Source organism: Cetorhinus maximus, chromosome 15 (assembly GCF_964194155.1).
Source record: "Cetorhinus maximus chromosome 15, sCetMax3.hap1.1, whole genome shotgun sequence".
In the NCBI taxonomy this organism is placed as follows: domain Eukaryota; kingdom Metazoa; phylum Chordata; class Chondrichthyes; order Lamniformes; family Cetorhinidae; genus Cetorhinus; species Cetorhinus maximus.
The window spans coordinates 104,079,817-104,092,009 of record NC_135893.1 but is presented as its reverse complement, the minus strand read 5'-3'; the positions used below and the strand labels follow the sequence as shown (position 1 = coordinate 104,092,009).

At 41.3% G+C, this 12,193-nt stretch overlaps 1 protein-coding gene across 2 annotated transcripts in view; it reads left to right on the top strand.

Moving 5' to 3' along the window:
* Positions 1–12,193, top strand: part of myh11b (myosin, heavy chain 11b, smooth muscle) — a 165,951-nt gene that overhangs the window by 66,573 nt on the left and 87,185 nt on the right. The window lies entirely within an intron of this gene.

Below are 12,193 nucleotides of genomic sequence, written 5' to 3'. Positions count from 1 at the left end.
GGATTGGCAGAAAGTCTGTACAGTTCATTGAACATGGGGTTAACACCAAAGAACTGATAGGTAAATAATGCAAATATAATGTTTAAAAAGATGTGAAATCAATAACTCCAGAGTGTATTTAAAAAAGCATCTCATGACTAATGAATCTATTAAAATTCTTTGGTGACTTGAGGGGCCTGTGAATAAGGGATAAGTGGTATTGTTTGTACCTTGACTTCCATTTGGTAACATCCCTCAGTGTCTTCAAGGTGAAGTTTTAAGTGTGATTATTAATTGGTTAATTAATAGACAAAACAGTTAAAATTATAAGATCATGAATCACCCCAAAATAATACTGCTAATATTGAACCTCAGACCTTAGATAACTGCTGATTTTAAATAATTTCTCTCGCATTCATTCATTCTTTTCAGCTACTTCATCGCCAATGTTTATTTAAACAAAATACGATTCAGGAAAAAAAAAGACATTCAAGTTGATCGTAATTAGTTGCAATTTTTGAGTGTTGAGAATGATCCAAATGGCAAGGTCCTCATTTCAAAAGACTGGTCAAATTGTTTCAAATTGAGCTAGTAAACTAGATTTTTCAGTATTGAGCCCTAAAGAAATTCAATCTTCCATCAGCTTGAAGAATATTTGAAATTTTGAGGTCAATTCTGAATTGTCTGTTGACTGAAGTTATAAAAATTGTTTTAAATGCATTTTCTCTTTTACAATGTTTATGTATTACATCAACTCGATCTCTTGAGCATCCCCGATTTTTATCACTCTACTTTCGGTGGCCTCTCTTCAGCTGCCAAGGCCCTAAGCTCTGGTATTCCCCCCCTAAATCCCTCTGCCTCTCTTTCCTTCTTTTAAGGTGCTCCTTAAAACCTACTCACTTGATGAAGCCTTTAGTCGCCTGTCCCAATATCTCATTATGTGGTCCTGTGTCAGAATTTGTTTGGTAATGCTCCTGTGAAGTGCTCTGGGATGTTTTACTACGTAAAGGTGGTTTTTAATTTATATTCTAGTTTGAATCATTTCTGCGAAAAGGATTTGATGCAGGTTTCTATGCAATAAAAGAGAAAGTAAAATTGAATTTAAATATTGCTTCACCATATGTGAAATATTGGCTGTTATAAAATAGTGGATATCAATTTGAAATTTTGATCTACAATTTGTGGGCTACTTAATAAGATTACAACATAAACAATATAAAGAAGGAAACATGTAGAATTATCAGGCTAGAACGTTTCTGTTGGGCTATTTTGCACATACTGAGCACAAAAACGTTCAAGAATAGGAAAAAAATATTGGTTTACTTTTGCTTCTCTGTGAAATGATGATGAGGCTTTGGGTTTACAGTTGGTGACTGGTACAGTGTAACAGGCCAACATAAATATGGTACAGAAAAGCAAACGGGAATGTAATTTACTGTAAAAGGTCTTGGTTCTTAATCATTTTTTCTCTAAGATGCTCAGTTACTAAGGACATTGCCTAATATGGGCCAAAGCCATACAAACCAGGAAGGCTCCACTGTTCTCTGCTGTGCTAGTACTCAACCTGGTTGTCACTAGGAGTGCAACAATTGGCCTCATTTCTCTAGGCTGAAAATGAAAAAAATGTGGGCAGGGCTCCAGCTTAACATATCGAGCTTATCCAGTGACTCCTGCTACACAATGCACGTCAGGGACATTGGGTGAGAGCAGAGTCTGGCTCAGCTGCGATGCATGGAATGGTAGCAGAGCCTGGCAAGCTTTGTTTAGGCTTGCAAATGAAGAGTGGCTGGATGAGGTCCCAAAGCATAGCACACTGCACAAGAGGAGAAAAACCAGACTACAGTTTTCATTAAATACACCAGTATTTTACAACTGTGACTAATTGGTTCAGGTTTTAATGAACCACAAAAGGCTACTATGCAGGTGCAGCAGGTAATTAGGAAAGCTCATAGAATGTTATTGTTTATTGTAAGGGGAATTGAATACCAAAGTAGGGAGGTTTTGCTTCAGTTGTACAGGACACTGGTAAGACCATATCTGGAGTACTGTGCACAGTATTGGTTTTCTTATTTAAAGAAAGATGTAAATGCATTGGAAGCAGTGCAAAGAAGGTTTATTAAACTAATACCAGGAATGGGCAGGTTGTCTTATGAGGAAAGGTTTCACAGGTTAGGCTTGTATCCACTGGAGTTTAGAAGAGTAAGAATAAGAACCTTTAAGATCCTGAGGGGTCTTGACAGGGTGGATGTGGAGAGGATGTTTCCTCTTGTGGGAGAATCTAGAACTAGGGGGTCACTGTTTAAAAATAAGGGGTCCCTCATTTAAGACAGAGATGAGGAGAAATGTTCCCTCACAGAGGGCCGCAAGTTTTTGGAACTCCCTTCCTCTAAAGGCAGTGGAAGCAGAATCGTTGAATGTTTTCAAGACAGAGGTAGATAGATTGTTGATAAACAATGGGGTGAAGGGTTACCAGGGGTGGACGGAAGGTTACAGTCAGGTCAGCCATGATTTTATTGACTGGTGGTGCAGGCTCGAAGGGCCTACTCCTGCTCCTAGTTCATATGTTTCAATACTTTAAAGGAGAAGCTCAGAACCAAAATTACAGTCAATGCTGAGTATATCACAGCTGTTAAATGTATGATAGTGACCGTTAACATTGGGAGTATAGTAAAATGTTCACGAATTGTCCATTTCATAGATTCTCATGGGAAGAATTTTTTGGGCTGTGTTCTAATGTGCTCAGTTTGTACAGGAAACCAAAAAGTGAGCAGATTAGGCAGTAAAGGGTGAAATATCCACTATGGTCAAACACATTCAACATGTTCAACAGAAGCTGGTGTTGCTGGAGAGACTACACTGGGAAATTTGGAGTGTTCATGTAATGGTGAGCTGCAGCAACCTTTCCTTCCATATCCAAGATTTTTCCACACTGTGGGGCCTGCACTTAATAGGAGCAGGAGGAGGCCATTTGGCTCCTGAGGCCTATTCCACCATTCAGTGAGATCATGGCTGATCATTGAGCTAACTCCATACCCCTTAATATCTTTGGATAACAAAATCTATCAACCCTAGATCTAAAGTTGAGCTAACATCAATTGCCCTTTGCGGAAGAGAGTCCCTAACATATTCTACCCTTTGTGAGCAGGAGCATTTCCTAATTTCATGCCTGAAAGGTCCAGCCCTCATTTTTAGATGATGCTCCCTAGTCCGAGGCTCCACGACCAGTAGAAATAGTTTTCCTCTGTCTATCCTATCTGTAATCCTTAACCGGTCATTCCTCGACCATCAAAATTCCAGGGAATACAACCCTAGTTTGTGTAATCCCTCCTCACAACTTAACCCTTGGAGTCCGGGTATCAATCGGGTAAATCTAGATGGCACTCCCTCAATTCCTAAGGTGTGGTGCCCAGAACTGCTCACTAACTCCAGGTGTGGTCTAACCAGGGCTTTGTATAACTATTCCCAATCCCAGTACACCAATAGCAGAAATAGCTGCCCATGAAGTCAGGTGGCCAGCAATGTCACACCTATCCACCATATATTGGGTCTACCACTACCTGATAATGACATTAGGAACATGCCTGAGGCTCAGTGGGAAAGTTATAACAGTAAACCTACTTCCAGATGACCTCCAGACAACATGTAACATCCGTATAGCATTGCCCACAGCTCCAAACATCAAATCAGTTCTCAATTTTTGTGCGGTTGGGTCTTTCCAGACTAGGCTGTAGCATCAACCTGTTTGAAGTCCACAGGTTTACCATTATTTGGCAGGGCCCAAAGACATCATTATCTTCACCCTACCTTACTTTATTCTTGCCTAACAGCACAGGGTGTACAAGAATCACACGGACTGCAGCGTTTCCAGAAGGCAGCTCACCACCACCTTCTCCAGGGCAATTAGGGATGGGCAATAAATGCTGGCAGCCCCCCCACATTTCAGGAACAAGGGAAGAAAACCCTGACAAACAGCAGAAAGATGAGCAGGCCACATAGGCCTATCAAATTCCTGCTTTTTCCAGACTCTACAGGGTCAGCAGCTGATCGGGTCTTCATGCATTATGCAGTGTCCAATGGGTCGGGGGGGGGCGGGTGTATAGCTGATCAGGGGCAGGGAGTTATAGAAACTGGGAAGCTAGTTTAAAAAATGGCCAATGAAATTCAATGCCAACTAGTGAAAAGCAATTAAACTAAAGAAGAAGAAATGCTGAAACTGTTAATTAAATGGTGCTGGTTTGCAAAGGCAAAGGAGTTGTGCGTAAGAGTGGACAGGTGTTTAAAACTATCTGCGTTACAGAGCCTATACAGGCCATTGATTCACCTCCATCTGAAGAACGTGTGCAGCTCTGGTCATCACATTACAGGCATGATTGAAACAAAGAGCATGAGACCACAACAGATACCTACGTTACAAAGAGAGATTACAAAAGCTAATTTTGCTTACGCTAGAGAAGAGTGAAAGGTGATGTTACTGGAGATATTCAAAGTCCTTAAAGATAATGCCAAGTTGATCCCCAAGAGACTACTTACCCATAGTGCTGAGAGCAACAACAATGGGCAAATCATATATAACAGTTTGGCAATGAGATGGTGAATGTTTAGAGTAGACTTCCCACGCAGGTGATTGAAGCTGATTATATCAGCAGTTTTTAAAAGGAGTTGGACAGGTATTTATTGAGAAAAGCTAGGTGAGTTGTTTTTTCCTGTTTTGAACTCTAGGCCACTGGGAAGACTGAAATAGTCTTTTCCAATCCCATATATTCCTGTGTTTTTGTTAGTAATGTGTACATGGCTTGTGAATGAGGAAGGGAAACTTGGCTCTGAGGAGGACAATGCAGTTGGAATTAGAGTGTAGGTCCAATGAAGCTCTTACCGCTACCAGAACTACTATCAAGTATAGTTTGGGGTTTTAAAGCAATTCTTCAAGTTTGGATTTGGTGTTCAAAATCACGAGGGACCTGGACAGAGTAGATAGAGAGAAACAGTTCCCATTGGCAGAAGGGTCAAGAGCTCAGATGTAAAGCAAAAGAGCCAAATGACGCTTGAGGATTTTTTTTTATTATGCAGCGAGCGCCGAGTGTGGTGGAGGCAGCTTCAACTGAGGCTTTCAGAGGAGAATCGGATAAATATCTGCAAAGAAAAAAATTGCAAGGCCGAGAGGAAAAGGTGGGGGGTGGGAGGAGGGGAGTTGCACTTGCAGAAAGCCAGCACTGACAAGGCAGGCCAAATGGCCTCCTTCTGTGTTGTAACCATTCCATGATTCTAAATGTGGGGAGCCTAACCCCACAACCCCTTTCCCCCAGTATTTTCAGAATGATTGTCAGCCACTGCGTGCTCCTTAACTTCTGAAAAGAGCATCCGAGACATTTAACAAGAGTGGAAAGCAAGAGTGTGAAAACAAATTAAGGAGATAGTGGTGGTACCAGCAAACTGGCAAGGAAACCCGGGCCATCAGCCACTAGTTCCAGACATATTCCAAGGAGTGTCAGAGCAACACACTTCCTGAAGTGACAAACTGGATCTTCAAAATAACTGAGCTCCAAATCAACCCTGTTCTACATGTTAATTCTCAGCTCTTTAAATAGCATTCAATGCCATCTGATAGACTCCTGCTCTATTATATTGAATATACTCTCAGCACAGTGGCTTAAATTAAGTTGGTGCACTTGATAGCTCCACTAATAACCACGCATGTCAGTCAACAATGATAAAAGATGCAAACAAATTTCAAATTTCTATAGTTTTCTACTTCAGCATTTGTGATTCCTGCAAATGACTGAAATAACGATGGCAAAGAAGGCTGCCTTTTGTTTTTCATTTCAGCCTTACTTTCTCGCAGATATATCCAGCTCCGACAGGAAACATATTTTGGACTGTCAGCACAGTTAGTATTTATACATAGTAGCCACTCAATAACATTTCCGTATGCCCATCATAATGCCTTGATCTTTACGATACAGTTAGCCTTCAGAAGGAAATTACTCCAAAAAGCACCATATAAGGAAAAGTCTCAGTGGTTGTGCAGGGAACTGAAGATAGGTAATCTGTTTGAAGAGAGGCAGGAAGTACAAACTGTATGGCACTGGCCACAAAGTAATCCTTTATTTGTAAAAACACAAAACTTTTACAGACGTTTAGTACCTCTGGAAAAACGAATGTTCCTAAGAAGAGCATAATGATGAGCAAGAATTGCCTGATTGAAATACTTTCTGAAATTCTATGTTTGAGTCACTTTTTGGGGGGTTTTTTTTGGGACAAAGAGATAAGGAGTTTTTCTAAACAGCACATTCTGCTTAACTTTAGGGATAGAGAGTCCGATCTGGACCAGTTCCAATTTTCTGTTACCAACTCAGTATCAGATTCAAGACAGATTATCCTGAATCCCTTGAGCTGAAATGGGTGGGAAGTAAGAACTTCTTGTAATCTTATGTATTTTAAACAACGCTTTCCTGTAATGGGTTTAGGCATATTCTATTGTTGGCTTTGTTTGTCACAAATAGTCTCTTGTTAAAGCTGCTTTTAATGCCAAACTGGTCAGGAGCTAGAAAGGAAGTTACTTCAATGACGAAGATGACTTTAAACTAAATTGCAAAGATTCCTGATTTATTGTGCTAATTGACATATTTAATCCAATGATGTATATTGTGATGTTTGAAGTTTGACAGTGAGTGAAGTCGTTTAACACGTACTAACCTGTAAAATATTGACTAGAGCTTGTGGCTAAATAAACTAGCAAATTCTCCTTTTGGGTTATTTATTGAGAATCCATTACAATAGTGAAAGATAATAAAATTCTGTAGCTGCCTGTGCGTGTGTCACCTTAATCTGTCCACTCTACAGTGATGCAGCTCCTAAATATGGACGTGTGTATCAAATTGGCCCAAATGAGTAGCACTTTTGTCTCTAAGTCAGAAGGCAGGGGTTCAGAGCCTGACTCCGCTACTTGAGCACACAATCTAAACTGGCAACACAGCATGGTACTGTGAGAATGATGAGGTGTAGGGGGATCACCACCTACTTTAAAAGCACTATATAAACTCAAGTTGTTGTGGCTGTGCCATTCATTTGACGAAATATTAAGATTAAGTCAGAATGCTCCATTGAATTAAAGGTTCTATTTGATGATTTGAGGACAAGGAAGGAATTCTGCAGTGTCCTGGACAACATTACAGAATCACAGAATCTTTACAGTGCAGAAGGAGGCCATTCGGTCCACCCAGTCTGCACTGGCTCTCTGACAGAGCATTCTACCTAAATCCCACTCCCCTGCCTTATCCCCATAACCTTGCACATTCTCCCTTTTCAGGTAGCAATCCAATTCCCTTTTGAATACCTCGATTGAACCTGCCTCCAACACCCTTTCAGGAGGTTCGTTCCAGACTCCAACCACCCTCTGGGTGTAAAAATTTTTCCTTACCTCACTTTTACTCCTTTTGCCTATTATTTTGAATCTGTGCCCTCTAGTTCTTAATGTTCTCTTGAATGGGAACAGTTTCTCACTATTTACCCTGTCCATACCCCTCAGGATCTTGAATACCTCCAACAAGTCTCCTCTCAGCCTTCTTTTCTCCAGGGAAGACAGTCCCAACCTCTCCAATCTATCCCCATAGCTACAGTTCTTCATCCCGGGAATCATTCTTGTGAATCTCCTCCGTACTCTCTCCAATGCCTTCACATCCTTCCTCAAGTGTGGTGCCCAGAACTGGTCGCAGTACTCCAGATAAGGCCTAAATAGTGATTTATACAAGTTCAACATGACCTCCTTACTCTTGTACTCAATGCTCATTCCTCCTTCATCAGATTAACTGGTCAATCATCTCATTGTTATTTGGGACATTAAGCTGGGCACATTATACTTGACTTTACAGGGTAATTTATTATGTGTGAAGTGCTTTGAGACCTGGTAAGACAGTGTATAAATGGAACTCTCCTTTTCTTCCTATTAGCAAGATATCAAAAATCAATGGATAGTATGATTCTTACCAGTTAGGTATCTGCAAACTCATTTAATCTTAGTCAGTGTAATAATAGATTTAAAAATAAGTACTTGGTCTAATGCCAAGTAAGGCAAAGAAGGAGGAGGCAGTGGCATAGTGGTATTGTCACTGGACTGGTAATCCAGAGACCCAGGGTAATGCTCTGGGGACCTGGGTTTGAATCAGATGATGAAATTTGAATCCAATGGAAATCTGGAATTAAAAGTCTGATGATGACCATGAAACCATTGCCAATTGTTACAAAAACCCATCTGGTTCACTAATGTCCTTTAGGGAAGGAAATATGTTGTCCTTACCTGGTCTGGCCTACATGTGATTCTGGCCCCACAGCAATGTGGTTGACTCTCAAATGCCCTCCCTCTGAACAAGGGCAATTGGGGATGGGCAATAAATGCTGGCCTAGCCAGCGATGCCCACATCCCATGAACAAATAATCAGAAAAGAAAATCTAAGCCAGAAATTGCAAAGGTTTTGCAGTCTAGTTCTGCTGTCTTCATTTCTACAGTTGGGACATCTTTAGCACTGAAGTGACAATGTAAGGGACAGCTTTGAACTAGACTCAAGCACACATCGCTGCTTGAACTCTATGCATGTCCATTTGCACAGGTCTTCTCAGTGACATCAGAACTCCAATTACCTGGAAAAACTCAGCAGGTCTGGCAGCATCGGTGGAGAAGAAATCAGTTAACGTTTCGAGTCCTTACGACCCTTCGGCAGAACAGTTCTGCCGAAGGGTCGTGAGGACTCGAAACGTTAACTGATTTCTTCTCCACCGATGCTGCCAGACCTGCTGAGTTTTTCCAGGTAATTCTGTTTTTGTTTTGGATTTCCAGCATCCGCAGTAGCTTTTAGCTTTTTGTTTTTATCTCAGAACTCCAATGACCATTTCAATATTAATAGAGAGCCAAGTCATTAAAAAAAATTGCATTTATATAACGTCTTTCACGACCATGAGACATCCCAGAGCACTTTGCAGGTAATGAAATAGAGTCAATGTGGGAAATGTGGCAACCAATTTGTGTACAGTAAGCTCCCACAAACAGCAATGCGATTGTGACCAAATAATCTTTGTTTGTGGTGTTGTTTGGGAGATAATTATTGTGCAGGACATCAGGGACCCTGTTCTTCATCAAAATGATTTTTTATGTCTATCCCAGGGAGCAGACTGGGCCTCAATTTAACATGTTATCTGAAAGATAGCACCTCTGACAGTGCAGCACTCCCTTTGTACAGCACCGGAGTGTTAGCCTAGATTCCTTGTGCTCAAGTCCTGGAATGAGACCCGAACCCACAAAAACTGATTGAGAGGCGCGAGTGCTTCCCACTGAGCAACAGCTGACACATATACCAATGATCAAAATGCAGACCATCTATCAATGTATTGAAGACTCTTTTTTTTTAATTGTTTTTGATTCGTTCTTGTGATGTGGTCCATGCTGCCAAACCCACATTTACTACCCATCCCCACCTGCCCTGGGAAGGGGGCTGCCTGGCCGCTGCCTTGAATCCATGCTGTCCTTGCAGTGACGGTGCTGTCACAATGTGTAAACATACTACCCTGTGAAGGACCCATTCTGGACCGAGTTAGCTCATCCCACAGAGGCAGCAGTTAGACGCTAAAGTTAGCCTTTGCCCTCCCGTTCATATCGAGAAGGGAGACTACAGTTTAAGAGATTATCTGACAAATAGATAAATCTCTTATTTCTCTTTAAATGAACAAAATGCATTTTTAAAATTCTTTCCTGGAACATTAACATCACTGGCAAGGCCAGCATTTATTGCTTATCCCTAATTTCCCTTGAGAAGGTGATGGTGAGCTGCCTTCTTGAACTGCATAGCTATAACCCACAGTGCTGTTAGGAAGGGAGTGCCATGATTTTGACCCACCGAAGGTGAGGGCTGTTCGGTTTTATTTCCTTTTTGACTTTCCTGTAACGGTTTGGTACAACTGATTTTGCTTGCTCAGCTATTTCAGAGAGCAGCTTAAGAATCTACATCGTCGCTGTGGGTCTGGAGTCACATGTAGGCCAGACCGGGTAAGGACGGCAGATTTCCTCCCCTAAAGGACATTAGTGAACCAGATGGGTTTTTACAGGGCAATCCAAGAGTCTCAGTAATGGTGACCATGAGACTACCTTTCAATTCCAGAATTTTTGAATTAACTGAGTTTAAATTCCACCAGCTGTTATGGTGGTGATTTGAACCCAGGTCCCCAGAGCATTAGCCTGGGCCTCTGGATTACCAGTCCAGTGACATTACCATTACATCACAGTTCCTTTATCTGAAGCAGAGCCAACTTTTATTTCTTGATTTTTAAACAGGAGCACAATCAAAATGCTTACAAAAGAGGATTGAACCCTTTGATTTGTTTCCAGGAGTTTTGCAGGTCTAGGTTAAAAGAAGACCTCTGGTGTAAACAGAGACAGGAGAAAAGATTTCTAATATTTCTTTTCTGAATGCAATGCAAATAAGCGGTGAGGTTATTTTTATGGGGCTAAAGGTCAGGGCATTCTGGCTGTGTTTCATCTGTGCAATTAAATACTCAAACACCTCTGATGACAGCTAATTTTCTTTAAGGGCTAACTGCCTATAGCAGGGTTACTTAGGGCTGAGCAAAACCTTGAGAATAAAGCTCATTATGAAAATTTAGCTATTACTTCAGCATTGGGCGCAACTGCTGAATCAAACTTTTTCTAAGCAACAACAGAACGTTCAAGACAGAGATCAATTGATTTGTAGGTAGTAAAGACATCAAGGGATATGGGATAGTGCAGGAAAATGGGGTTGAGGTAGAAGATCATTCACCACCTAGTTGAATGGAGGAGCAGGTTCTAGGGGCCAAATAGCCTACTCCTGCTCCTATGTTCTGATGTCCCTATGGATACATCTGCTATCCCAAACACAGGATTGTCCGATAAAGAGCTATGTTTCTCTTATGTTGGGACTCCGAGCACTAGGGATAACCAGTAGGATGGAATTTTGGGTGAGGTAGGGGGATACTGAGGTAGAAATTCGCCCTTATTGCATCCTTTTCTGAGAAAACAGAGACAGAACAGGATCAATCTCAGCGGCACCAGCACACTGGCAAATGTCTGTTTCTAGATGCTTCTGGGACCCATCTGAGGGACTGCTACACTGTCAGGGGTGCCATCTTTCAGATCAGACACTAAAATAATCAGCCTCTCAAATAGATATGAGACACCCGATGGCACTCATTGAAGAGCAGGAGAGTTATCTTGAAGTCCAGACAAACATTTATCCTTTGCCAACACTATTTTAAGAAAAACATCTGGCAAAAACATCATTGTTAGCTGTGGGATCTTGCGGTGCACAAACTGGCTGCCATGTGTGCTAACATCCCAACAGGGTCTACACTTCGAGAGTATCTCGCTGGCTTTGAGATCTCCTGAGGACATAAAATAAGAGGCACAATATAATGCATGTTCTTTCCTTCATCTTACAGCCACTAACAGTTAATTACTGTTCTCTCATTTGCTATTTGTGGGATCTTGCTGTGCAGAAATTTACCTACATAATAATAGGAAGTTCATTGAATACAATGCGCTTTGGGATGACCTAAGGCCATGTTAAACCTCTTTGTTATTTTCTAATATATCAGTTCATTTAATTTATACTAAAGGTCCAACAAAGGTTAGCCTTCTTCCTTGGAGATAGGCCCTATTCTTGCATACAGACTCATCTAGTTTCACTTGTTTGTTTATCCCCAGCACTTGCTATATTACTGACCCGATGGTGTTAGTTATTACTCCTGGTGTCCCAAGTGCCCTGCCACTTCTGACACTTGCTTTCTCGTGCTCCAACAATCAATACATTCTGGTCTTCGTTGCTCAAATTCTATCCAAAAAGATTTGCCAGTCAGTTACTACACCCTGATCTATCTACCTTACTCATCCTGGAGTGGCTGTCTGTATTACCCTCCGCAAGCAGTATGGCCTTGCATTGGCAAATACATCTGGTATTATGCACCCATCACTGCACTGGAGAGGAGCACAGTTTGATGTAAATATTTGTTTACCAGTCACAACTTTATTTTGAACTACAGAAGTTCAATTATGAATTAATTCAGTCAAAGAATGCTTCCTGGGGTTTTTCATATACCTGCTTATCGTTTAGGTGAGTAACAATAGGAACTCGAGCCAGGCGCTTTTTTGTCTTGCACTTGCAAACACACACCTCCACACCTCAACACACACACC